Here is a 23,854-nt window from a genome sequence, read left to right as displayed (position 1 = left end):
CTCTTTATGTCACCCTGGCCATCGAGGACCCAGGGGATAGCAGGTGGAGGCAGGAGGTCCTGAGAATTCATGGGTCTGGCCTGGGCACAAAGGAAGCCACTCATGGGTCTCAGGATACCATGCTGTGTATCCAGCTGGGTGCAGCTGGACAGGTGCACGGCCTGTTGTGTCCTCTGGACAGTATTGGTGGTCCCCCCAGTGATTTCTCCCCTCTGTCATGCCCAGAGGTAACTGAGGGCTTAGGACTTGTGAAAGTTCGGATGATTCCTAGGGAGGGTACCCATGAGCCCTGGCCTAACAGCCACTCCATCTAGTGTGGCTAGTGAGGACCCTAAGGAGAACTAATCAGCTCACAAGACTCCATATGACTGGAGGTGGCCTCCACCTGCTGACTCCTATCTGCCTGCTTCCTCATAAAGTATCCACAGACATGCCCTAACACTTACAACCCAAAGCTGATGTTTCTGCTCTTCTGACACAATCACCCTGGACCAGGGCTCCACACACACCAGGTCTGACCTAAATAACTTCTCATGCATCATCTTTTACAGTCTTCACAGTTTCCCTACAAGGGACAGCTCCTGGTGCTCTCTGATGAATGAGGAAACAGAGGCTTAGCAAGGTGACCTGCCTGAGGACACACATACTGTGAGTCACAGCACAGTCTGGATTCAAGACCACTCATGTCCCCCCACTTCCTTCCCTCACCCCACGTTACACAACCAGTGCTCTCGTGGCCAACAGCATCAAACTCAAGCCTCAAGCAGCACTTTGAAAAGTGGAGTCTCCAAGAGATCTGAGGAGTCCTACGTGGAGCCCACAGGAAGGCACCATAGCTTCCAGGTGCCACCATGTCAGCCCAAGCCCATTAGTTGAGTCCATTTTTCTGGAGAAGGTTTTGAAGTGCTTCCAATTCTCCCAATTATCAGACAAGAGCTTGTTGATCCTGTTAAGGTTTAGCACACAGCAGAGCTGCATGAGTGACAGCTAAATCCAAGGAGGTCCAACATTGTGGCATGGAAAGCATGCAGTATCCAGGAAAGGAGGCTCAGTTGTCCTCTCAGAACTGCCCTCACTCAGAGATTGACCTTGGGCAAGTCACTCCACCATCCCAGACTTCTATTTCCTCCTCTGTCAAATGAAGGAGTTGAATTATATGGTCCCCAAGGTCCCCTGTAGGCTGAACTTTCTAGGAGCCTGTGATTCGTGACTCAATTAAAGTTGAGCAGGCTGCCTATCAGCAAATTTAATGACTCTTCAGTTGACCAAGGCAGGCAAAAAAGAAAGATTATAAATGTAATTTTATCAAAGTGGGAGATGAGAAAAAGCAAGTAAATAACATCTTAACACAAAGGCCACGCTCACCAGCCTATAGTGAGTCACTGTCTTTGCGTGGGGGAAAAGAAGGCATGAAGTTGGATTCTCTGGAGTTCATGTGGGTTTGTCTTCCCAGAGCTTTGGAGAGGACAGGCCATAGCCAGGGGCAAGATGGGCCCCTTGGGGTTAATTCGAAATGGGAGGAGAGAAGAGGGAAGTCCCAGGAGAATGTGATTTAAGCCTACCTAAAAGAGGAATTTATGACAACCACAGTCAATTCTCCATTTGACCCAGAGGCCTCCAGACCCGCTGGGATGTGACTCTGAGAGACTCTGAGATTGAGTCCCAATGGGAATTTCCATCCCAGAGAGGTTAAAGGTCCTCCATATAACCTTTATTCCCTAAGAAACATTGCAAAGAGGGTAATTTAAGCAAAAATACTATTTGTTTCCCAATTTACAAGCAATTTCACATGATTTACTGCCCAACCTGCCTCTTGCACAAGCAGCTTCGTAATTTACAAGACCATAAAGCCGGGGGCTCCCATGCTCCCGCCACCATAAATCTGGCCTGGATGGTGACTCGGGGTGGAAATGATTAATCTGCCTTTCCAAGGATGAGGCTGCATGGTCCTGTATTAGCTGGGGAAGTACCATGCTGAGACAGCAGTTCTCAGCCCCACCTGTGACACCTGTTTTGCACTGGAGAAATATGGCCCTTGATCCCAAGAGACTGGGCTATAGGGCACGCTGGTTAGTGAGGTGTTCCAGTGAGGGCTGCAGGTCCAGCCACTGAGGCATCGATGCGCACCCTGTTTGTTGTCCTGAGACATTACTCTAGCCCCCTTTCCAAAGGCCCAGTTCGACATCAGCAGTGGCAGCTCATGGCAAATTTGTGATGTCTTAAGCAAGAGATGGGACTAGACAGGCTGTCAAGGAAGTGTCAGACACAGAGGCCATAGTTGGGCCTGGATTGAGGTTACAAACTTTGCCAGATCACCAGGGGCCTTGGAAGGTTCAGCAGAGCAGGCTGGCTTGGACTGGGTCAGTGTGGATCAGAGGCTCTGCCAGGACACAGGTGGTGCTGGATGGTCAGCACCAGGGACAGCTCCTCCGAAGCTGAGCTTGGCTAAAACCATGGTGACCATGGTCTTATGACTGTCCAAGTCATAAATTAGCCCAGCCTAAGGTGTGAAGGTGGGAGAGATCCCTGGTTGAAAAGAAAATCTAGGCTGAGAAGGCAGGTCCTATCGTGAAGAGGGTTAGTCTTCATCTACACATGAGCTCTCTCTCCCCCTTCCTTCCTCATGGATACCAGTGAATCCCTTATTCAATCACAGTCATGTCTTAGGTGCCTCATCTTCAGAACCTTCTTCTAGAACACAGTCTGCTCCCTTCTCCTGGCACTATGGCATTCATGGTGTTTCTGACCTTGGATGACCCTCCCTCTTAACTGGTGACAATAATCACAAATATTTGTTGAATTTTAACTAGGTATCAGGTCTTACATTGAGCCCCTCCATAGTGTCTCATTTATTTCTCTAAGAAACCCTATGAAGTAGGTAATATCAACATCCACAGCTTTCAGGAAGAGGAGCTAGGATTTGAACCTGGCTATCCTGAGCCTGAAGACACACAAATGAGTTTTTCTGGGCCTCAATTTTTACCCTCCAGCTCCTGGTCCTCCCTTCTCCATGGAGAACTGAAAGAGCAGGCACTGTGGACTTGGATCTGTGTCCTTTCTCCTTTCTGGGCCCTGAGCAATGCTTCTCTCTCTGCTGCTGTCCTCTGGCCTGGCCTGGATTTCTGCTCCCACCTCCATGCCTGGTAGGGCCTGACTGCCCTCTGCCAATGGTCACTACCAGCTTCAGCTCAGAATCCTGAGAGAGTACCAGAAAGGAAGAGGCAGAAACTTGTGAGTCAGCCATGTTCAGCTGGAAAGACCAACACCAGGATGCAGGGCCCAGCCAACAGTGTAGGAAGGTGGGAAGTGATAAGACAGGAAGGAAAGAGGAAAAAGGGCAGAAATCCAGCTTAACAGACACAGAGTGATTGGGCAAAGGAGGGGTCCTTAAGCAATGCTCCTAGAAGATGAGAGATGAAGGGCAGAAGGGTTAAGAAGATGCATGTGGGTGCCACATGGACCTGCATTAGAAGTCCAACTTTGCCACTAACTAACAGGCCACCTAAACTCTTCAAGGCTGTTTCCTCATCTATACAATGGGGCTGATAAAAATGCCTACTTGTGAGAGTTGAGATAGTGGATCTGTGATCCATAGTGAGCACTCCATAGATAATAAAGGAATAATAATGGATTACACTGTGTCCAGGGAGCCTGTCCTGGAAGACCTGGATCCAGAGGCCAAATTCAGTGCCAGGCTGACTGAGAAGCTCAGCTGAAAAGGTGCTGGGGTCCTGTGATGGAGTACAGTCTTTATCCCAGACTCCCATCCATATCTGTCTCATGCAGGCAGGAGCATCCCTGGAAACATCTATCATGAGCCACGGCAGTTTTACCGGCTCTCTTCCCTTTCCTCCTCCCCTCCTCTCCTCTCCTTTCCTCTCTCCCTCTCTTCCTCCTCTTCCTTCCTTCCTTCCTCTTCCTCTTTCTCTACTCTCTCTCTCCCTCCTTGTTCACATTCTCTTTCTTGCTTTCTTTTTGCCCCCCCATCCTCTTCCTATGTCCCCCATCCCACCATCACCACTGTCCTGCAGGACAGAATATCTGGTGGTCATTGGGGTGGATGCATGTTCCCATAAAGCAGTCAGAAGGCTTTGCTAAGGGGTTGGTTAGGTGTCCTTCTGGGTACTGATCCTCCCTCCCCCAGAAGCAGAAAGCATTTGACTGTTTCCAGCCAAGCTTTGGGCAGATCAAATGAAATCATCACCTGTCCTTTCAAAGGCCTAACTTACAGCTCCTCCTCCTTTCCCACGTACATTCAGACACCCATCAGTCTACCAGCACGGGGACACAATCACAGAAGACACATCCTCCTTGCAGCCTGAATGCACCCCACCCCCTAGCCCCCGCCACAGCTCCAGGTGGGGTCCAATTCAGGCCTCCATGGGGCCCTTGCTGAGAACAATGCGACCCATTTCCCCAGCAGTGGGTGCCCCAGGAACAGATGTGCTGCTACAGCAGCACTGACGCCTCCGCCAGGACGCACTCATCTGTTGTTTGACAGCCGACAATTTGAACAAACAGAATTACTCATCTCAGAGACAAAACCAAGGCAGAGAGTCTTTCCAACCCTCTCCCAAGGTGGGGGGAACTAATTCAGTGGCTTCATCAAAGTGTCCACTGTGGTGCCACCCCCAACACCCTGATCCTTTAAGGAGGTCAGACTAATGGGATTGACTGCAAATGTCACCCTCTCTTCCCTAAGATTATTCTGACTCCTAAGACAGAGGAATCATCCCAGAAAGCATCCTCTGATTCACTCACTCAATCAACCCTGAGGGTCCCTGGCCAAGAGTGGAACAAGTCCCTAACAATGCAGAAACCAGCCAAGGCAGCCACAGCAAGGGGCAGGAATGGACCCAAACAACTCAAGGAGGTCACTGGTTCCTGGGAAACCAGCAGAGGGGGCTGGGTTTAGCCATCCTCACTCCATTACATTCCCTGTGAGACCTGTGGTGGGCTAAGAAGGAGAGGGAGACGAGTTTGCCATGTGGGAACAGAGTTGGAGATTTTAGTTTTAGAACAGAATTTTGATGATGGCACGTTAACCATCCCCATACATACAGTCCTTGACAGAGTCATTCATTGAGCATTTGTTGGCATCAATCATGTAGCAGTCATGTAGCAAAGCCTTGGTAGTGTGGAAATGAAAACCCTAATGACAGATAAGTGCTAGAGTAGAGATGTGTGTAAGGTGCCCTGGGCACCTATAGTGGAGAAAGACTCACTGTTTCCTGAGAATGTCAGGAAGGACTTCATTGAAGCAGGGACACTGGCATAGGCACTAGAAGGATACATGAAATTCACAACAGGAGATATGAGGCTAACAGCATCCAATGGTGTCCTGGATTCTGGCTTCAAGCTGTAATACACGTCTTCTCAAACCCATGTGGGGTGCAGCACACCCAGAAATCACAAACCTCTCTGTGGAACCCCATGAAAATGTGGATGGATAGAGCTCTGCTGTGAGCCAAGAACAATTCAGCTAACACACATTAAAACCAAATCCAAAATAACACTATGGAGCACAGGTGCTAAATCCCATTTTGGCAGGAAGGAAATATATAACTCAAGTTCTCTCCAATGGCAGTGTGAGGGTGAGGTTAACAGGTTGGACTATGAGCTTGATGTCAGGTGTGATATCTGAAAACTGAATGCTAGCTGGTCCTGTCAGCTGCTACTACTTCCCAGGGATCAGTATTAGCGGCCCCCAGAGGTGTGATAAGAATGAACAGGGGTGGAGGAAACTGAGAAATTCTTATCAACCAGAAAAGTTTCTTGGGAAAAGTCTCCTCCCCGTCCCCCCTCCCCCTTCTTCCCCTTCTCCCTCTCTCCTCTCTCTCTCATTGGAGCTGCAGAGAGTCTCTGCTCCTGAGACCCATAGTGTGACCTGAGAGGGCATTGCCATGGCTTCCATGAATGGAGAGTGGTACCACCTCACCACGCCAGGCCTCATTGCCTTAAGAAAAATCCTTAAACACTAAAGTCTGGTATTAAAGTTCCCCATATACTCTTAGCCTTTTTCTCCTGACACATCTAGCTGTGTCATTCCATTCACCATTTAACTCACATGTTCTATGGTCTTGCTCACCATGGTAACTCAATTCCTGGCACATAAGTTGTACTCAATAAATATTTCATAGGATGGATGAAGGGTGGATGGATGGATCCAATGGTGATGTAGGTAAGTGAATTCCTACCAGCATGATGTTTGCTCTGCCTGGCACTCTACCCAAGTCCAGCCCATCTTTGAAAACTGGCTCTTAACATTTCTTCCCCACATGCTTCCCATTCCACTGCACGCTGATCACTCGTTCTCTGAATTCTTGGAAATGGATCTGCCCTGCTCACTGGGAGATGAAACATGCCTTGATGCCAGAGATTGCTTTGCAACAACTCTCACATTTCTTAGTTTTGCAGTTGCCTTTTCATGACTCTATTCCCCCAAATAGTCTGCGATTGCCACAAGAAGAGAGCTTTGTGTCTTTTCCATGACAGTCCTGGACCACTGTGAAAGCCCCAAGAGGAACTCACTAGGGGTAAGATACTTGTAACAAGCCCTCCCTGGGGAGCAATGTAGAGCCAGGAGATGCCACTAGCCTGGCAAAGAATAATTTGTCTAACCCCAGAACTACTGCTATATGACATTGGCTGACCACTCTTTCTAGACCTCCATGTCTGGCTCTTCTAAAGCCTTTCCTTTGGAGGAATCCCTTCCACCACATGACTTGGGTGGGGCTGTCAATCATGGTGTACTTTCTTCAAGCCATAGGGATGGGAAAGTGTCCTAGCTGGTAAATCAGCATGCTTACACTCAAGGCCACAGAAATGGACCCCAGGATGGACCAGGTCTAGGTCAATCTGGAAAGAGTTACACTAGAGCTGGCAGGAGAAACATCTTTCCCACACAAATGGAAGAAAGCCTATGCTACAGAAGAGAATGAGGCCACACCTAGGCCTCACAGAAGCAAAGTCAAGCAATGCCATGGCCTGACCCTCTAGATCTAGCCATGCCTAAAGCCATTCTACGCCTAGACTGTTCAATGACAGAGCCTACTAATTCCTTTTTTTACTTAAGATACTTTGGCTTGGCCATCTAAAATCAAGAGAGTCCTACATGTAAGTCTTCCTTCTGTACCACAAGGTGGTATGGGAGATGAGCAAGTTGCTCTCCTTTCATGGGGGAAGGTTATAGTTGGATGCCAGAAGTTTTGTTGAATGTCTTGGAGGCCCCTAGAACCTTGCCCCAATCCCAGGCAAGCTGTTGGATGGCCTTCAGTGACTTCCAGGTGAGTAGAGCCATAGATCCACCAGCACCAATGTGCCCCACCTGACATCCTCCTTTCCTTCTGCTCTTCTTGCAGCTTCATTTTGCAATTGACTCAATGGTGACAAAGACCCGGAGACCCACTTGGAGGTACTGGGGAACATCTCCAAATTACCTCTCTGCAAACTGTGTCTGCGGTGGAACCACTCCCCAGGGCTGGACCCCATGTGTGGTTAGAAATCCCCTTTGCTAAGGATTAAACTTCTCTGAATGGAAATGAGTCACAGTCAGGCAGGAGGAGAACTGAGGAGGTGCTGGCAATTTACTCAGCAGCAACAATCATCCCAACTGGGCCACACTCAGAGGCTCTAGACCCAACTTTAGCATGGGCTCCACCATGTGCTCAGTGTACAATAAGGCTGTTATTTTAGAAGGAGACTCCACAGGACCTGGGAGTCTGAGAGCCCTAGAAATTGCCTGTCAGAACCTCACTGGAACTGGAGTTCCTGGAGCCCCCAAGGACTCCATTCTCCCTGGATCCACAGAGCCAGCTAAGGCTGGCAGTGAATAGATCCTGTTGGAATGGCCCAGTCCTTCCCAATGTCATCATCTTGGAAGGAAAGTAGCAGCTCCATCCCACCCCAGCCAGCTCCTAGTTGAGGGATGCATGATGTCTAGTGATCTTGTCCCTCAGTACACTGTAGGGGGAGGGAAAGGGAGAACTGGAAGGTGGTGGGGGCCCTAGCCAAATAAGAACCCCACCACCTCCAGGGCTTCCTTCTGCTCTATTATTTCTAGTTCCTCTCAGGCACACTGGCCCAGGTTATGTGTAGGGAGCTAAGCTGAGTGCAGGGTACTGGAAAGGAAATCCGCAGGTCTAGAGCACTTTCTAGGGTTCCAAGCACTTTGCTGTGATGTTGGTAAATTTTTTCTAATGAAATCTGCCTAGTACCATGAAAACCAGACATTCTTATTTTCATTTAACAGACAAAGGAACTGAGACTGAGAGAGGAAGTGATGCCAAAGTCCTTCAGCTACCTGGTAGTAGAGGTAGGGCCCAGCTTCACGTGACCTCTTCTTTTTGCTGTACTGGGGGCCAAATGAGGGAGGTCAAACACATGTGTCTAGGGGAGGATTTGTTGCTACTGAGGGACTTTATGAATGTCTAGCCTGCCCAGCTAGTCTCAGGCCCACCATCATCACTGTGAACTCCGAGCTGGCACTAGGCATCCACTGGACCTGGGAGTGCAAAGACCTGAGGGATTCCCACTGTAGCACTCTGGGAAGAACGCCAGTGACCCTTGCCTATCTGATGTCTGCCCCACGACAACAGAAGAGGTACAAATCTTCAGATGCCCCCCCCATACACCCTTCCCTTTTTTTGACTCTCCAAGGCTTCTAACAGCTCTTAGACTAGCATACAGAGTTCTTACATGGCCTGCCCTCTGCCCAGGAAATGTACTTGCTCAATCTACACTTCAGGTCTTTGTTTAAGTTGATCCTCCCTCTGAGAACACCCTTCCCGCACTGTCTGGCTAGCTCCTGTCTTTAAGCATTGGCTTAGAAACCATATCTTTAAGGGGCAAAGCTCCCAAGCATGGAATAGGGTGTGAGAAATGTTTCTGGATAATGTAGCAGAGATGTTCATGATCTCAAGCTACATCCTCTGAGCTCACCTGACTTCAGCACGGCTGTAATGGACAGCTCCCTGCTCAGGCTCTCTACTTTCCTAGGTGTTGGGAAAACCACTCAGGCCCTTAGGAGTGTGTACATGGGGGTAGGAGTTGCAGAGATGCTGGTTCCCCACCTTCCCACGGGATAACTCTGAGGTATGCTCTACTTAGTTCTTCAGGCCTTATTAAGATTGAGCCCACAATTGCCTACAGCAATAACCAGCTCAGTATGTCACTGGCTTTGGTTTCTTTCCTGCCTCACTGTCTCCACTCCTTCGCTCTTGTTTCCTCCCAAATAAGCCACCCATACTCAAGTCCTTATCTGAACTTCCTCTTTCAGGACAGGTGATCATAGGAAATCATCTTTTCTCCTTTAATTGTTGTGCACTCGTGTTGACATATGGTCAAATATAAATATCACACATAGTAGCCTTCAAAGGTGGAAACAATTCGAATATCCATCCCTGATAAGTGGATAAATGGTGTGGTCCATACATACTGTGGCGTGTCATTCAGCCTGCAAAAGGAATAGCATTCTACATATGCTACAACATCAACTAACCTCCAAGAGACTTCAAGTGAAATAAGTAGAGACACAAAAAGGACTTAGATTGTATTATTCTACCTATCTGAGGAACCTAGACTAGGTTCACAGAAACAAGAAGTACAATACAGGTTACCAGGGGTTGATCTGGGGAAGAGAAGGGCTTGGCAGGTGTAGAGTTTTTCTGTTAGAGATGAGGAAAACATTCTGGAAACAAACAGTGGTGACAGTTGCATGACATTGCAAGTGTCCTTAACGCCACAGAACTGTACGCTTAAAAATGGTAGATTTATGTTATGTATATTTTGCCACAAAGAAAAACTAACACTTTTGAAAATTATAAATAGTATATTAGGACCCATGATTTCACAGATAATATTGCACAGGACAAAACAAAGCAAATCAGTGAGCCAATTCAAAGTTCATTTGAAGAAAACAAGGGAAGTAAGTAATACTGGATGGTATGCTGAGTTGGCAGAAATTGAGAAGGGGGAGTTTAAATGAACAAAGTGGGGAAAATCCTGTCTCAGAAGCAGTGAACTCCCATTGCTGTGTGAGCCCAGGCTTCCCCCCCTCTGCCTTTGATCATACCCACGACACCTGCAAGTGCCCATTTCCCTGACTGATTCCTCACTGGCCTGCAGGTCACATGAGAGCAGTGACCCATCTGCTCATTCCCCTCTGGTCCCAGCATGTAGCATGCGGACCATGCTCTATAAATAAATGCCCAACTGAAGGGAACTGATTGAGCAGTTAGCAGGGGGCGTCTCCTGAAAGGGGGGAACCAAAAGTGAGCAGGGTCTGCTTTGGCAGCAAAGAGGCAGAAAAGCATCCCAGGCATGAAACCAAAGTAGAGAGATTTGTGCTGTGTCCTGGGAGAGTGTTCATCCTGTGTGGCTGAAGCAAGGGACAAGTTATGGGGAGTGGGTAGGGATGGAGTGGCCTCAGAGAGGAGGCCAGGAGTGAGATGAGCCCTGAATGCCAATGTAAGACTTCTGGGTGAATCCTTGTGAAGCAACGGAGGACTCGGTACCTCTTCACTTTTGCCAGGATCTCAGGTACCTTCTCCCCAAGACAGGAGGGCCTACCTGGCCATGGTGTTCAGGCATTTATAACTTCTTGCATTATATACAACTTATTATATGAAAGTGCATTTTTTGAGGGGAAGGGTTCCACAGTTTTCATCAGGTTCTGAAAGCACTTGATGTTCCTCAGAATACGAAGCTCTGGCTGCTGAGGAAAAGTCAGGTGGACAGGGCAAATTGCCCCCACTCCCATGGGCCTGGCAAGGTTGGAGGAGCCCACTCCGCAAGATCAGCCACTTTCCAGACCTCCTGATCACCCAGACTGAGGGCTGGGACTCAGGAAGCATGAAGCCAACTGGATCTCAAAGCACATTGTTGGTTGAGAGGACAGCAGGTGCCCTTCCCTTTGCCATAGTCCTTGGATCTCCCAATTACTTCTTCCTTCCTGGGGTCTGAGTCATCCACTAGGGCTAGCCTGAGTGGCCTTTCACCCTCTTCTGTTCCTTGGCAACCCAGTCCCAAAGCACCAGGACCTCAAATGACCTTCCTTAGGAGCCTCCTTTGGACAACCAGGGTCTGAAGAGTTCAAGTGAGTGTGACTGGCAGCAATCATGGGCTGTCCTCAGTTTGGTCTCTCCCTCGGCTATCAGTCTTATCCTTCTCTTAGGAAGCCAATCCACATCAGCCCCTTAGCTCTGGCATCAAGTAGCTATGGATTCAATTCCCTTCTGGGCCATTTTGCCAGCTCTGTGCAAATTACATCCTCAGGGAAGCCTCCATTTCCATAGCTCTGAAATGGGGTTAATAATCCTGAACTCATTGAGTCCTTACAAAGTAACAAATGGAATCATGTCTCCCTTTCACAATCCAAGCTCCACCATTTTAAAGGTTTGAAACTCTTCACCTCCCTCGTGGAGACACCAAAGAGTCATCATTACACTAAAGGTTCTGAGAAGTTCTGCATGATACAGAGTCAGTGCTGGATCGGGAACCCTCCAATTTGACACTGCTGGTGCACAACTGGCAGAGGCGTTGAGCTGCTGCTTATAAAAATACTTCAATGGCTGGCAGGCAGTAGAGGTTCAATTAACAGGCGCTCTCTTCCCCCAACATTTCCCCTTGAAGAGCCAGATATGCAAAACATGTAGAAAATAGAGGTAATAAAGCCATCCCCCTGTGAAACTTCCTGTGACAGCTCTGATGGCACTTTTAGGGGAGGGAGCTGGAGAGATGAAGGACCCAAGACACAACTTCCTGGGACCAGCTGGCTGATTCTGGGGAGGCTGCCCTGCCCTGCTGAAGGGGGCGGATGAATCCTGCCAGATTTGAATTCTTCCTAATTCTCCTGAGGTTTCTCTGCTGACAGCCAAGACCCTCCCACCCATTAGCAGGACTTGGTGGCCACAGCAGCGAGGAGGGAAAATCAGTGAAAAGGAAACAAGCCAATAAACAGAGTCCACCCACTGCCAGAAGCCCTAGCGCCCCATCTGGAGCCAATTCTGGGGGCGGGAACTTCAGGGCAGGACCTCCCCTGCCTGGCCACAAGACCCAATGGGAATGTTCTTCACAGCTCCCAGGCCCCTCTCCACACCCCTCCCGTCCTCATGTCTGCTGATTATGGCAGTGCTCCCTACTACAGCATAAACGAATGCATTATGTCTTTGTTATGCTAATGTCATAGCACGACGCAATTTAAATAGCACTTCCAGAAAAATTAAGTATGTTCATTGACACAGTGAAATGTTTTCACCCTCGATGTAACCTTCACAGATTCTGTACAAAATCCATCAGTCAGTGAGCTATTCATTTGCGAATGCTTAGCAATTATTATGCTAATGCATCACAATGCATTACAGCAAATTCTCTGTAAATGGCAGGAAGTGCAGCTGCCTGGCACGGGCATGAGCAGCAATCAGATTACAGGGCATCTATCAATATACCAAGTCATCATTGCAACTTCAGTCCAACCATATTTTAAGTCCTGCCTTCAAGGACCTCCCCAGGGTCAGGGACTAAACTAGAAAGCAAGTGTCAACAAATCCTCTGAGGTCTCCCACAGGGAAGTGTATCAGTTAGCTATTGCTGTGTAACAAACCATTCCAAAACTCCAGCTGCTTAAAGTAAAAAACATGAGCTATTGCTCTGGAGTCTATGGATCAGCTAGATGGGTCTATTGACCTAGGCTGGGCTTCCTAGTGCATTTGCAGACTATGGGGGCTAGCAGGTCTAGGATGACCTCATTTAATGACTAACCATAGACTGGCTTTCAAATGGGGAAATAGGGGTGACTTGGCCTCTTTTATTTTGGGGGGAGGGTTGAAACAGAGTCTTGCTATGTAGCCCAGGCTCACCTCAAAGTCACTATGTAGTCCAGGCCAGCCTTGAACTCATAATCCTCCTAACCGAGCCTCTGAAGTGCTGGGATTATAGATGTTTGCTACCATGCAGCTCATGACTTGACCTCGTCTCTCATTCAATAGCCATATCAGGATTCCAAAAGAGAGAAAGCAAGAGCACGCAACAAATCTCAAAGTCTGGGCTACAAACTGGCATAATATCCCTTCTGTCATGTTCTATGGGCCAAAGTAAGTTACATGGCCAATAGCATCAGAGGAGAGGAGAAACAGACTCCACCTCCTGATGTGAGAGATTGTAGCCACATTGTTCAGATCATGGGCACAGGGAGGGATGAAGAAATGAAGCCATCTGCCGTTAGCCTGGAGATGTTTGAACATACATATCTGAAGACCAAGAGAGGCTGGCATTGACTGCTCAGTCATCACCTTATCACATTAGAGCAGTATAGCCTACTAGGGCATGTCAGGGACAGATGAGCTGCTAATGGTTACAGCAACATCTATAAACTAAGTGTGGTACCCAGCTCCACTCAAATGGGTCAGTCACTGAGAAGGACCAGGACTCCAGATAGCCCTGTCTTCACTATCATACACCCTCTGGCTGTGGGGTTGGCCTGTGAGGAACCATTCACACTCCCTTGTTGGAACCAATGGCGTGGCCAGGGAATCCACAGACTAGAGTTAGGACTTACCTGTGGCTGGGGATCCACGTAGAGCTCAAAGGTCTAGAGCAATCGGATTTTCAAGGAAAGCAGAAGTGCTCTAAGTCTGGAATGGGCTGGTAATGTGCCAGCCCCATCTAGTCTTTTTCCAAGGAAGAAAGATGCTCTTTCACAGCCTTTGCCCTTTTGGAGGCCATGTTTGATATCACATGCTCTCTAGCCCAGCTGATAGATGAAGGGCAGAAACTCAATGTAAAGACAATGACCTGTGACATAGCTCATAAAGATGAGTTGATCCAATCAGAGTTTGGGAATCTAAACTAAGAAACAGAAAATATTTGCTGGCTAGTGGTAGCAGAAGCTGCTGTTGAAAGATCACAAGATCTCTGGTCAGGCCAGAGAGGGCCACAAAGTGCCCTGTACAGCATGGAAGTGATGGGTCACAGTGCCACAGGCAAGGCTGGTTCATCAAACCACCATGCCTGAAATCAGGGAAGAAGGGGAGGGAGAGGGAGAGAGAGAGAGAGTGAGAGAGAGCTCTCCAGAGCCCATGGATTCTGAAGGCTTTCCAGTTATAGTAGGATCCACACACATCTTGAGAGCAAGGCCTCTTGAGCGGACACTCAGCAAGGCTGCCGGAGCTCTCCACAAAAATCACAATATAGTGTGACTTCCCTAGTTCCCAGGGCTGCTCCCTTTGAGAGTTTGACTGAATTGTGTCAAAACCGGCAGAACCAAACCATGCATAGCCAACCTGCTCTGCTCACAATAGCCAAGACACTTTAAAAATACAAAGCAGGCCATACACCTGCTCAAAGTCCTTGGATACTCCCCATTGCTCTTAAGACAAACCCTACATTGTCTTGAACCCTGTAGGGCCTTGTGTGCCTGGCCCCGTCCATCCTCCAGCCCCATCTTCTCCACAGCTCCTGCCAACATGCTACTTGTGTGCCGCCCAGGCTCTGGCTGCCCAGTGTGAACCACCAGGCTTCTGCTCACACAAGCAGACTTCTGTGTCTGGACTTTCTCTGCCTGGGGTACTCTCTCTCCTCTGTTTGTTGTGCCATCTGCCTCCCTGGCTACTGCAATTCAGTGTCTGTGGTTTGGGCACTGGACAAGCCTGGACAACCTCACCCTTGAATCCTTCCCACCCAGTCTCAGGGCTCGCCTCACCTTGATTGGCAGGTGCAAGTAAGGGGCACTTGAGTTACTACAGGTCTGGTAGTCGGCACTGTCCACCCCCAAGGCCTGCAAGGTTTGGCTTTCCTCAGTGGGGCTCAGCTCTTCCCTCCCCCACACAGGAGAGAGAACTAGGACACAGAAACAAGTAAGAAGGGCAAGTTCAGGCCCCATACCACAGAGACTCCTTCCTGTTTCTTGATCCTAAGCTGCCTCGGTCAGCTTGGGTTAATTTGGGGCTTCTTCATGGAAGGAAGTGGCTGGTGGAGGGTGGGTGAACAGAGAGTGGCCTTCAGGTGTCCACCTTCCATTGCTGCAGGGCTCAGCTGAGTATCCGGAGGGAGATTGTGTCACGCATCCCCACACTCCCTTAACTGGCTGCCCAGTGACCAGGAACGTAGGTGGTGAAGTAGCCAGCCAAGGTGGGAGGAGAAACAACCATGTGAGTTCCATTCACTTGATGCTTTGGCAATCCTTACACAATAAAGGAGAGAGGATTATGTTCCCATTTCACAGTGGAGAAACTGAGTCTGGGTGAGAACTTGTCCAATATCACACAGCTTGGAAGTGGTCCAACCAGGCAATGCAGTAAGGTGTGTCTGATTGCTTGCCATTGGCCCCATTTTAGAGTCTAGCCTGGCCATTTCTCTGGTAGGGATTAGGGTGGCAAATCATGCCCTTCCTCCTTTTCTTTCTCTCTCCCTCTCTCTGCAGTGATTGAACCCAGGGCTTCACACATGCTAGGCAAGCATTCTACGTGACAATCCTTTCTATTTGTATTTTGTTTTTGAGACAGGATCACACTTAACTTCACCTGGATTAGCCTCTAACTCAGTTCTCCTGCCTCTGCCTCCTGAGTAGCTGTGGTTACACGTGTGCATCCCCATGTCTGGCTTCTTCCTTCTTCCTCTTATTCATGTTTTCCAGGAGAGAAAACAGACTGCCTATGGTGTGCACACACACTCATTAGGCACCAGGCAGTATTCTAGGCACTGAAGACATGACATTAAACAATATCCCACCTGAGGTCTAAAAGTCTAGTTGAGGGAGTAAAATCATGAACCAGTAAATGTAGTAGGGTGTCCCTCAGGCAGCAAATGACACCAGCTGAGCTGTGAGGGTCAGCAAGTTCACAAGGTGACAGAAGTGCATACCACAAGGGCATTCTGGAAGAGGCTCCTTGAGTCTCTCCCACTCTACTTTTTTGTTTTTTTGTAGTGCTGGCAACAAAATAACTCAGGGTCTTATGCTTGCTAGGCTCTACCATTTGAGCCACGCTCCCAGCCCTTTGAATCCCACTCTTGTCACCACCTCTACCAGCCTATCCAGAACAGGTAAAGATGCCCCCAATGGATGTGCTTCCCACAAATGCTAACCCAGTTTGTCTCAGCTGGACTAGGTTGGGCCAGGGTGGGTGGTCAGGGCCCAAGCCAGCTGGACAAGGTCTGCCTCTCATATATGACTCCTGCTCCTACAACTTCCACAGGAAGCCACAGGCCTGGCTCATCATCAAGAGAAGATGGACAGGAGGACACGGAGTCCTTGGGAAAGGGCATTTAGTCCTAAGGCGAAAGCCTTGGGTCCTTGCTACTTGAAGGGTGGCACTGAGAGGCACAGTTTTGTCCTGCCTACAGATGGAGAGCTGCACACACACTGTGGGATCAAGTTGGAGAACTGCCGAGGTCATTTATCGAAGGGAAACATTCCACAGGTCCACAGCGAGGGGACAAGGAGGGGGCAGTGCCCTGCCTCCTGGCCAGACCCAGCCTCTGAGGATCAGTCACCGACCTTCCCAGGCAAGTTGCTGGTCAGGGAAGGTTGGGAATAGCTCAACCTGGCAGTGAGGAAGGGGCAGGAGAGGAGGAATACAGAGCAATATAGCGGGGTAGAGAAGGGTACAGAGGGAAGGAGCAGTAGAGAAGAAGGAGGAAGCAGGCAGTGGGGAGGGCCAGGATGGGGCGGCTGCCAGCCCGTTAAGGCTGTTGGCCAACAAGTAGGGCAAGGAGCTGAAGGGTGCTCTCAGAGGGCCAGTGGAAGCTCCCCAGGGCCTCATCATATCCACGGACAATTAAAACCGCTGTCTCCCAGTAAGTGTCCTCTTGCTGTGAAAGCACCTGCTCCAGCCCTCCTTGTCACACAAGTGCCTGCCCTTTTGCACAGTCACACAATCACACATTCCCTACAATTACTGCATCCGTGTGGGTGTGCACCCATGTAGGTACATGCACACCCAGCAGCATGCACATTCCACTTGCATACACTGAGAGCTGCCTGTGCTCAGGGACTCTGCCTCTCTTGGGCATGGAGTGCGCGTGAGTGTGCACGTGCGTGCACACACACCACACACATTCTTCCCCACAAACATGACATACTCACTATTCCACATATGTGCAAGTTCCTACAGGGATGTATGGACCCACATACTCCAACCCCCATACACGTGCCCACATGGATGCTCTGGTTATACCCACATGTACACATGGCACACTCAACACACATGCACATCCCTCCTGGCACCAGGACCTGGGGACTGATAATTCCGGAGAACATTTATGAGTGCTTCCTGAATGCCAAGCACTACCCTAAGTGATTTCCAGTCTGCACTCCTCCCTGCAATCTGGGAGGCAGGGCCCATCTTCTTTCACAGATCTGGAGTCACTGAGAGGTCAAGGCACTTGCTCAAGGTTACACAACTATTAAGATGCAGAGGGGAGCATCGTACCCAAGCTCTTGACCATTGCTTTATATTGCTTCATCCCTTGATGCGCACAGCAAGGAACCTTCAAGACAGAGGCCCTCCTTGGCACCCCAGTTTAAATTAGGTTCCTCTGATAAGCGATCTCAGAGTGCCTCTGGGCATCTCGATGTTAATTATCACAGTTAATGATTTATTTATGGGATTGTTTCATTTCCAATCTTCATTCTACAAATGCTGATGGGACACCCACTAGGTGCCAGCACTGTTCTGGGTGTGAGGCCTGGTCTCTGTCTCTCCTGGTGCTACCTGCCCATGGGGTGGGGACTCTACATTTGATACGGAGGAGGCACCCCAGGGTAATCTGAAGGGTGATGCACAACCCTGCATGCTGCAATAACCCTCTTGCCTGTGCATACGCATGCATGCAGGTGAGGAGCCTTGGGTTCCAAGCTTTGCACACTTGCAAGGTCGTACTCAGTTTCCTCAGCCATACATCATCCTCACATCATCACAGGTGTCCTGCCACGAGCAAACAGATTCACTCACATGCCCTTGCTCTAACATACCCTGTAATACACCACACATGCTTGCACACCCCAACTTTCCACACACTCCCCCACAACTTTCATACCCATGCACACTCATCCATATGCACACTTGCTCCAATACACACCATTCACACTTGCAGCCCTCATCACCCACATGCATGCTGTTTGACAGTGCATTCACACTCACAGAGGCACACTCACACTGCCACGCAGGCACTCTCTCCCACCACATTCACACCCAGCAATCCCACACAGGGTCAAGCAGGCACTCCAGCAGAGACAGGGAACAGTGTTCTTGGCCCCACCTGGCCTTCTCAGCCATCCAGAAATCGTGGCCCCCAACACCCAAATGGCTGCTCTCTATTTGCCCAGGTTTGAGAACAGAAGAGCTTTGGGAGGCATTTAGACTGGGTCAATTTGGACAGTGAAGGGTTCAGGGGGCAGTAAATGTCTCTGGGCCCACAGGAAGGTTGTGACATCAGGATGGGAGGGCATGGGATGGCCACAAACTTTTGGGGCTTGGTAGCTAGGACAGAGGGGAGAAGTAGTGAATTACTATTGGGGGGTAGCCTGAATCCCTCCCTCCACAGATCTAGCTCCACCCAGATGATTTGTGCCAGAATCATTTGACCATGTGGTTGGGAGATATGGAGCATGGGTCAGGGAGACCACCACGAACCAGCACAGCTGAGGATTAATCACGACCTGCCAAGCCTCGGGGACCTCTCAGGCAGAGTGTAAGGAATGGACAGCTGAGGGGACAGTGGGACCAGGCTGGAATGCAGCTCAAAGCCTGGGCAGGGAGCAGCATGGTGGTCACAGGCTCTGTGAAGCAAAGGCAGGAACAGAAAGAACATCTAGACACTGACACTCAGCACCTGAGAGAAGGTCATCCCATGGTGGGTGTCCAGGATGTAGGGGCTGGGGTGGGGTCAGGCCTGAGGAGCCACAGGGTTGGGTGCTGGGTGACATGGTAGGAACTTTCCCCTCAGGGCTCTCAGGAGGAGACTGAGGCAGAAGCTGCAGGTGAACTGCCCCAAAGCAGAGCCTGTCCCTAGTAAAGATGCCAAAGTACAAGGAGCCTGGTAGGTTCTGCCCTACAGCCGGAGCTCTCTTCCTACCAGCACACAGCCCTCATAGCTGCCCACCTTCCCATTCGGCTATGTTCAGGACATGCCTCGAGCACAGTCTTCAAAGGACGGCCTTACGTCTGGGGTGGGGGCTGCAAAGCATGGTGGAGTTCATGCGTAGAAATGCAAGTCAGACGAGGGCATGCACCTGTGCCTCTGGTCCTTGTCCCTGCTGGCCAAAAGTTGTGAGCAAGTGGACCTTTCTTCATGTGCCCTGGGAGGGGTCTCAGGTGTGACAGCAAGATGAGCTTTCTGCTGCAGCCTTGAGGGACAGGAGAAACGCTTGGGGCCTTTGTGACTCAGAACTGCTGAATGGCAAAAGGCGGCCTTTCAGAAACTGTGTCCTAAGCTCTCAGCTGCTAGCATTAAATTTCAAAAGCCCTTCAGGCTGTTATTGGCCTCTGCCACTTCTCAGGCTTCTTGCTACAAAGCTGGAGCTGTGTGTGACTTGCCCTCCTGACTATGCCATGTCACACTTGGGTCTTCCTCTGTCTGACCTCCCAAAGTAACACCACAATGAAGGAAGGGTATAGATGGCTCCTCCCTGGTGATTTCCCTCCCCCTCCTCAATGTGGGGTCTTTGTGAAGAGTGTGGGGCAGGGATGGTGCAGAAACACACTGGTTCCATGAGAAGGTGGGGGATAGGCCCCCTGGACCACAGCTCGGCCCTCCCCTCCCCAATTACTTCTCACCCAACCCAGGTGGAAGAAACCCTGCCCTTCAGCCTAGAGGAGCACCCCCCCCCATCCCCAGGGACCCAGACTCTGATTCTTCCTCTCTGGGCTTCTAGGGAGAATGCTAAGGAGCCCACTGCCCTAGAAGATAGCCATTGGAGAAGCTGGTGCTCTGAGTCCTGAGGCTTGACTTGAGTAGAGAATGCCATGATTCTACAACATGCAGCCAACAAACTCTCCAGTCATCCATCCACCCACCCCTCACCCTCTAGTCCACCCATCCATCCATCCATCCATCATTTATTCATCCATCTGTCTGTTCATCCATCCATCCATTAATTCAGGTCATGTTCCCTGAATTGGGGCTGTCACAGTCCATAGACTCTAAGAACAAAGAAGATGAATCAAAAACAGTTCCTGCCCTGAGGAGCTCCTGGCCTGGTCAGGAAGGAGACACAGGACAGATAAATGAAAAGAAAATGTGCTAAGTGCAATTGCCAACCTATGAACAAAGAGCTGTGAAAACACTAAGCCAAAGCCTGGAGGGGAACTTGAGAAAGGCCTGGCAGAGGAGGTGACATTTAAGCTGAGTCTTGAAGAATGAGTGGCAGTCTTTCAGCCAGGGATAGAGGAGAACTCATTCCAACATACCTCAGAGGTATCGGTGACAGTTTTAGCTCCACAACTAATAACTTTAGGGTTCAAACTAAATCCTCCACAGACATTAAGTCCAAACCTGATGCAGTGATTTTAGACCTTGAACTAGGAACAGACTCACAGAAACTAGTCACCCAAATGTCCTAAGGAGGACACGGCCTTCTCCTAGAAACACTGGCACATTCACTTACAAGGCTATGCTGCAGTTCTGGGTGGCTGGGCACCCCCTTGCCCCATCACAGAAATTCTGATGAAGGCTTAACTATTAAAAGCAGACCCCAAAGCAGTGAACATGCCATGTCCAAAGTCAAGTCAGTGGGCTGAAGAGGCAGAGTTCAAGGTCCCAACTCCAAGCCCTGTGCTGTCATTCAACTCCATGTCTGCCTGGCAGAGTGTCCTCCTAAAGTTGACTTTGAGATAGGCTTTGAGTTCAAGTAGTTTATCTGGGAGCTGCTCCCGAGAAACACTGGTAAAGGAAGGGGAGGGGAAGCAGGGAAGGGAAAAGAAGCTAAAATGAGCAAGTTGAAGGCAGAGGCAAGAGGATCAAGTTTAAGGCCAGACTGTGCTAGATAGTGAGACCTTGTCTCAAACAAACAAACAAATAAGGGTGTGGCTGAGTAGGTCACTGCCAAGGGCTCAGTCCCACTGGGAAGGGTAGGAGATGTGCAGACCATGCCCTGGGATGATCCCACCAGAAAGCAAGGAGACTGCGGTGTGGATTCTCCCACCCCTGTGCATCAAACCTGTAGCTTCAGCAGCCGGCACCTGTTGCCTGGTGAGGCCATCAGTGAGGTCTCAGGTGCCTGCAGCAAAACCCTACTGAAAAGTGAGTGCCATAGGCTACAGGTACAGCTCCAACGGCATCAGCTACAGTGCCCAGGCCAGGGTCCCCAAAACACAGCCGGGAGGGTTTGGCAGAGAGACCGTGACTATGTTCCTGGGATGAAGGAAGTCTTCCTTTTTGGATACTCAGAAATCTGGGTAATTGGGAAGGCTCAACTCTAAACAATGATCAAGAGACAACATAAGCAGACAGACACCACCCAGATGATGAGTGCCTGCCCTAACAGAACTCAGACAGGACACAAAAAACACCAGGACCTTGGGTCCAAAGGGCTTTAATGCAAATGAAGACCCCAGCCTGGGCCCCATCCTCCTAGAATCCTAGCTCATAGCCCCAGGACATGAGCTAATGGCAAGGCAGGAGCAACGCTGCTGTTGGCAGAGGTGCTGTCCTGACTACAGGGCAGCAGGAAGAAGCTTCAGGAAGCCTTGCTGAGCATCCAGTCCAGCCCAAGGGTGCTGAAGGCAGCGGGCAGATGGGCATGGACCAGGGAAGAGTCACGAGGCAGCCAGAGCTCCTGCAGGGAGAGAAACTTTCCTCCTGAGTGTTGTAAAGTGAAACTCCACAAAGTGCCGAGTCACAGAAAACGCCAAGATTCTTCACACATAGAATAATGAGGCAATAAAACTCAACTATAAAGTTAAATAATTTACCATAAATATCTAAAGCTCTCAAATTATTCTCTACATTAACTGCCTATGTTTAAAATGATCTTTGCATTCACTATGTCACAGATGGCAAAAGCAGACAAGAGAGTCCTTGACAACTCTAACTGCAATTAGCCCATCCCAGCTGCGGAGGTTTAAAGGCCTTTTCAGTTAAGCTGAATGAAACACCCGCGCTTTATAAATAAAGGCTTTACCAGGGCCGACAATGAAGTATTTGAAACGTACAGGCCAGTGGAGAGGGGGAGGGAGGAGGGCTGTCACCACGTCCTAAGACCCAGTCCCTACACACCGCTCAGCCCTACTCCTCCCTGCAGCAGTCACGTGGACTCACTCCCTTTTCTCCCCCGCTGCGAGCAGCAGCCCCATCCCTCAGCACAGCCCATGCCTCCCCCTTCCACCCACACATGAAGTGCCCTCATCCCCTTCACATTCCTTCATAACCACACTCGAGTGCGCACGCACACACACACACACACACACACACACACACACACACACGCGCACACACAGAGGGAGAAAGAGAGAGAATACTCAGGAGGTTGAGCATCTCCAAGAAAGGTGCCCCAGGGCCATGAGCAATTTTCCAACGTGTAAAGGCCAAGTAAGGTCAGCTGTCTCCAGTGGGAGAGCTGCATGCCAGTGTTTGTAGCTGGGCCCAGGGCCCCTATTCCTTCTGCTGGCCCAGGAAGAGGAGGAGTTTTCTGTGCTGGGGCAGAGCTGCCCTTCAACAACACACAAGCACCTTGGAGCTGAGAGTTAGGAGGCATCTGCACAGCACAAAGGAGGTCAAGGTTACCCTGATTGCTGAGGACTGCTCCTCCCTGGGGCCTGGCTGGTTAATTGCTTGGAGTCTGGTGTGGCAGAGGGAGCTGTCAGCATAATGGCCCCTCTGAATCACGTGCTTGGATCTCAGCTTCCCAGACCAATGGGCCCAGGCTGGGTCCCAGTCTGGCTCAGAAAAGTTTGTCTTCCTTGTGCTCACCCAGCTGGGGTCTGTGAGATCTTCTTCCCATGTGATCTGCAGAAGACCAGAGTTTATTCCTCCCAAGATCTCAGCCTGAAGGACTCCTAATTCACACCCTGCCAACCACAAGGCAATCACAACCACATCTTCTTTCACTGAGTAATTTCTTCATCCCTGACATGCCAAGCCCCTTCCAGACATGATCCTTTTTGAGTCTCATTAAGAGCCTGCGAGGCAGACACTGAGGTCCTTATGCTCAGGTTTTAGAGGCGGGAAACAAGCTGGGGGAGATTGAGTCACTTATCCAAGGTGAGGAGGGAGGGATGCTGAGTCAGTCAGCTCATCTGCCCGCCTTAACCACCACCTGCTACCTGCGACACAGTCCTCTGACCTGACTGCAGCTCTCTAGAACCCCAGACCTGCCTGCATAAGCCCTGAGCCCTGGCCCACTCTCCCAGCCACCTCCCTTAGGATCTCATTTCTGCCCATCCTGACGGTCACAACACCCCATACACTTATCCTTATGCCCTGCTGCTGTGTCTGCTGAGTGAGGCTTGCCGTGCATAAACACATCTACTACCCCTTGGCCACCATCTGGGTCCTCCATCATGAGATCCTACCTCCTGTCCCATACTGGGAGAGCTGGCACCCTTGAATCCGGGCTGGTAATGTGCCCAAATCCTAGGGCCAGAACTCCCAGAAGCCAGCTCCAGACCAAGCTCTAGAGCTGACCAGAAGTTCCAGAAGAGCATCTGGACTCCAGGGCTCCACCCCCAAACAAGCTCTCATTAATTTGTTTACAATATTTGAGTTCCAAGTTGCTGCCTGGGCTGGAGCCCAACTTGCAAAGGAGGAAAACAAAACACATTCTGATGGCAAATGAAGGCATTTGGGGATCTGGAGATCTGTGAACGGATGAGAGGCTGCGTACAGATGCAGTCACAAGGACTGGTCCCAGGTCTGGCAC

The 23,854-nt window shown here is 49.9% G+C and overlaps 1 protein-coding gene across 4 annotated transcripts in view; it reads right to left on the bottom strand.

Annotated features, from left to right (window-relative positions):
* Positions 1 to 23,854, bottom strand: part of Grik3 (glutamate ionotropic receptor kainate type subunit 3) — a 219,036-nt gene that overhangs the window by 153,432 nt on the left and 41,750 nt on the right. Inside the window, exons 1-2 of one of the 4 annotated variants that reach the window (XM_074080550.1) lie at positions 23,508 to 23,632; positions 22,720 to 22,941 (exon numbers count right to left, since the gene is read on the bottom strand). The exons of 2 other annotated variants lie outside the window; for them this stretch is intronic. The gene's annotated coding sequence lies outside the window, so the exon portion shown is untranslated. Of the gene's footprint in view, positions 1 to 22,719; positions 22,942 to 23,507; positions 23,633 to 23,854 lie in introns of those variants that run through there. One more of the 4 variants, XM_074080551.1, reaches the window with a different exon arrangement.

Source organism: Castor canadensis, chromosome 7 (assembly GCF_047511655.1).
Source record: "Castor canadensis chromosome 7, mCasCan1.hap1v2, whole genome shotgun sequence".
Classification (NCBI taxonomy): Eukaryota; Metazoa; Chordata; class Mammalia; order Rodentia; family Castoridae; genus Castor; species Castor canadensis.
Note: the sequence above shows the minus strand (reverse complement) of the source record. Positions and strands in the feature narration are given on the sequence as shown.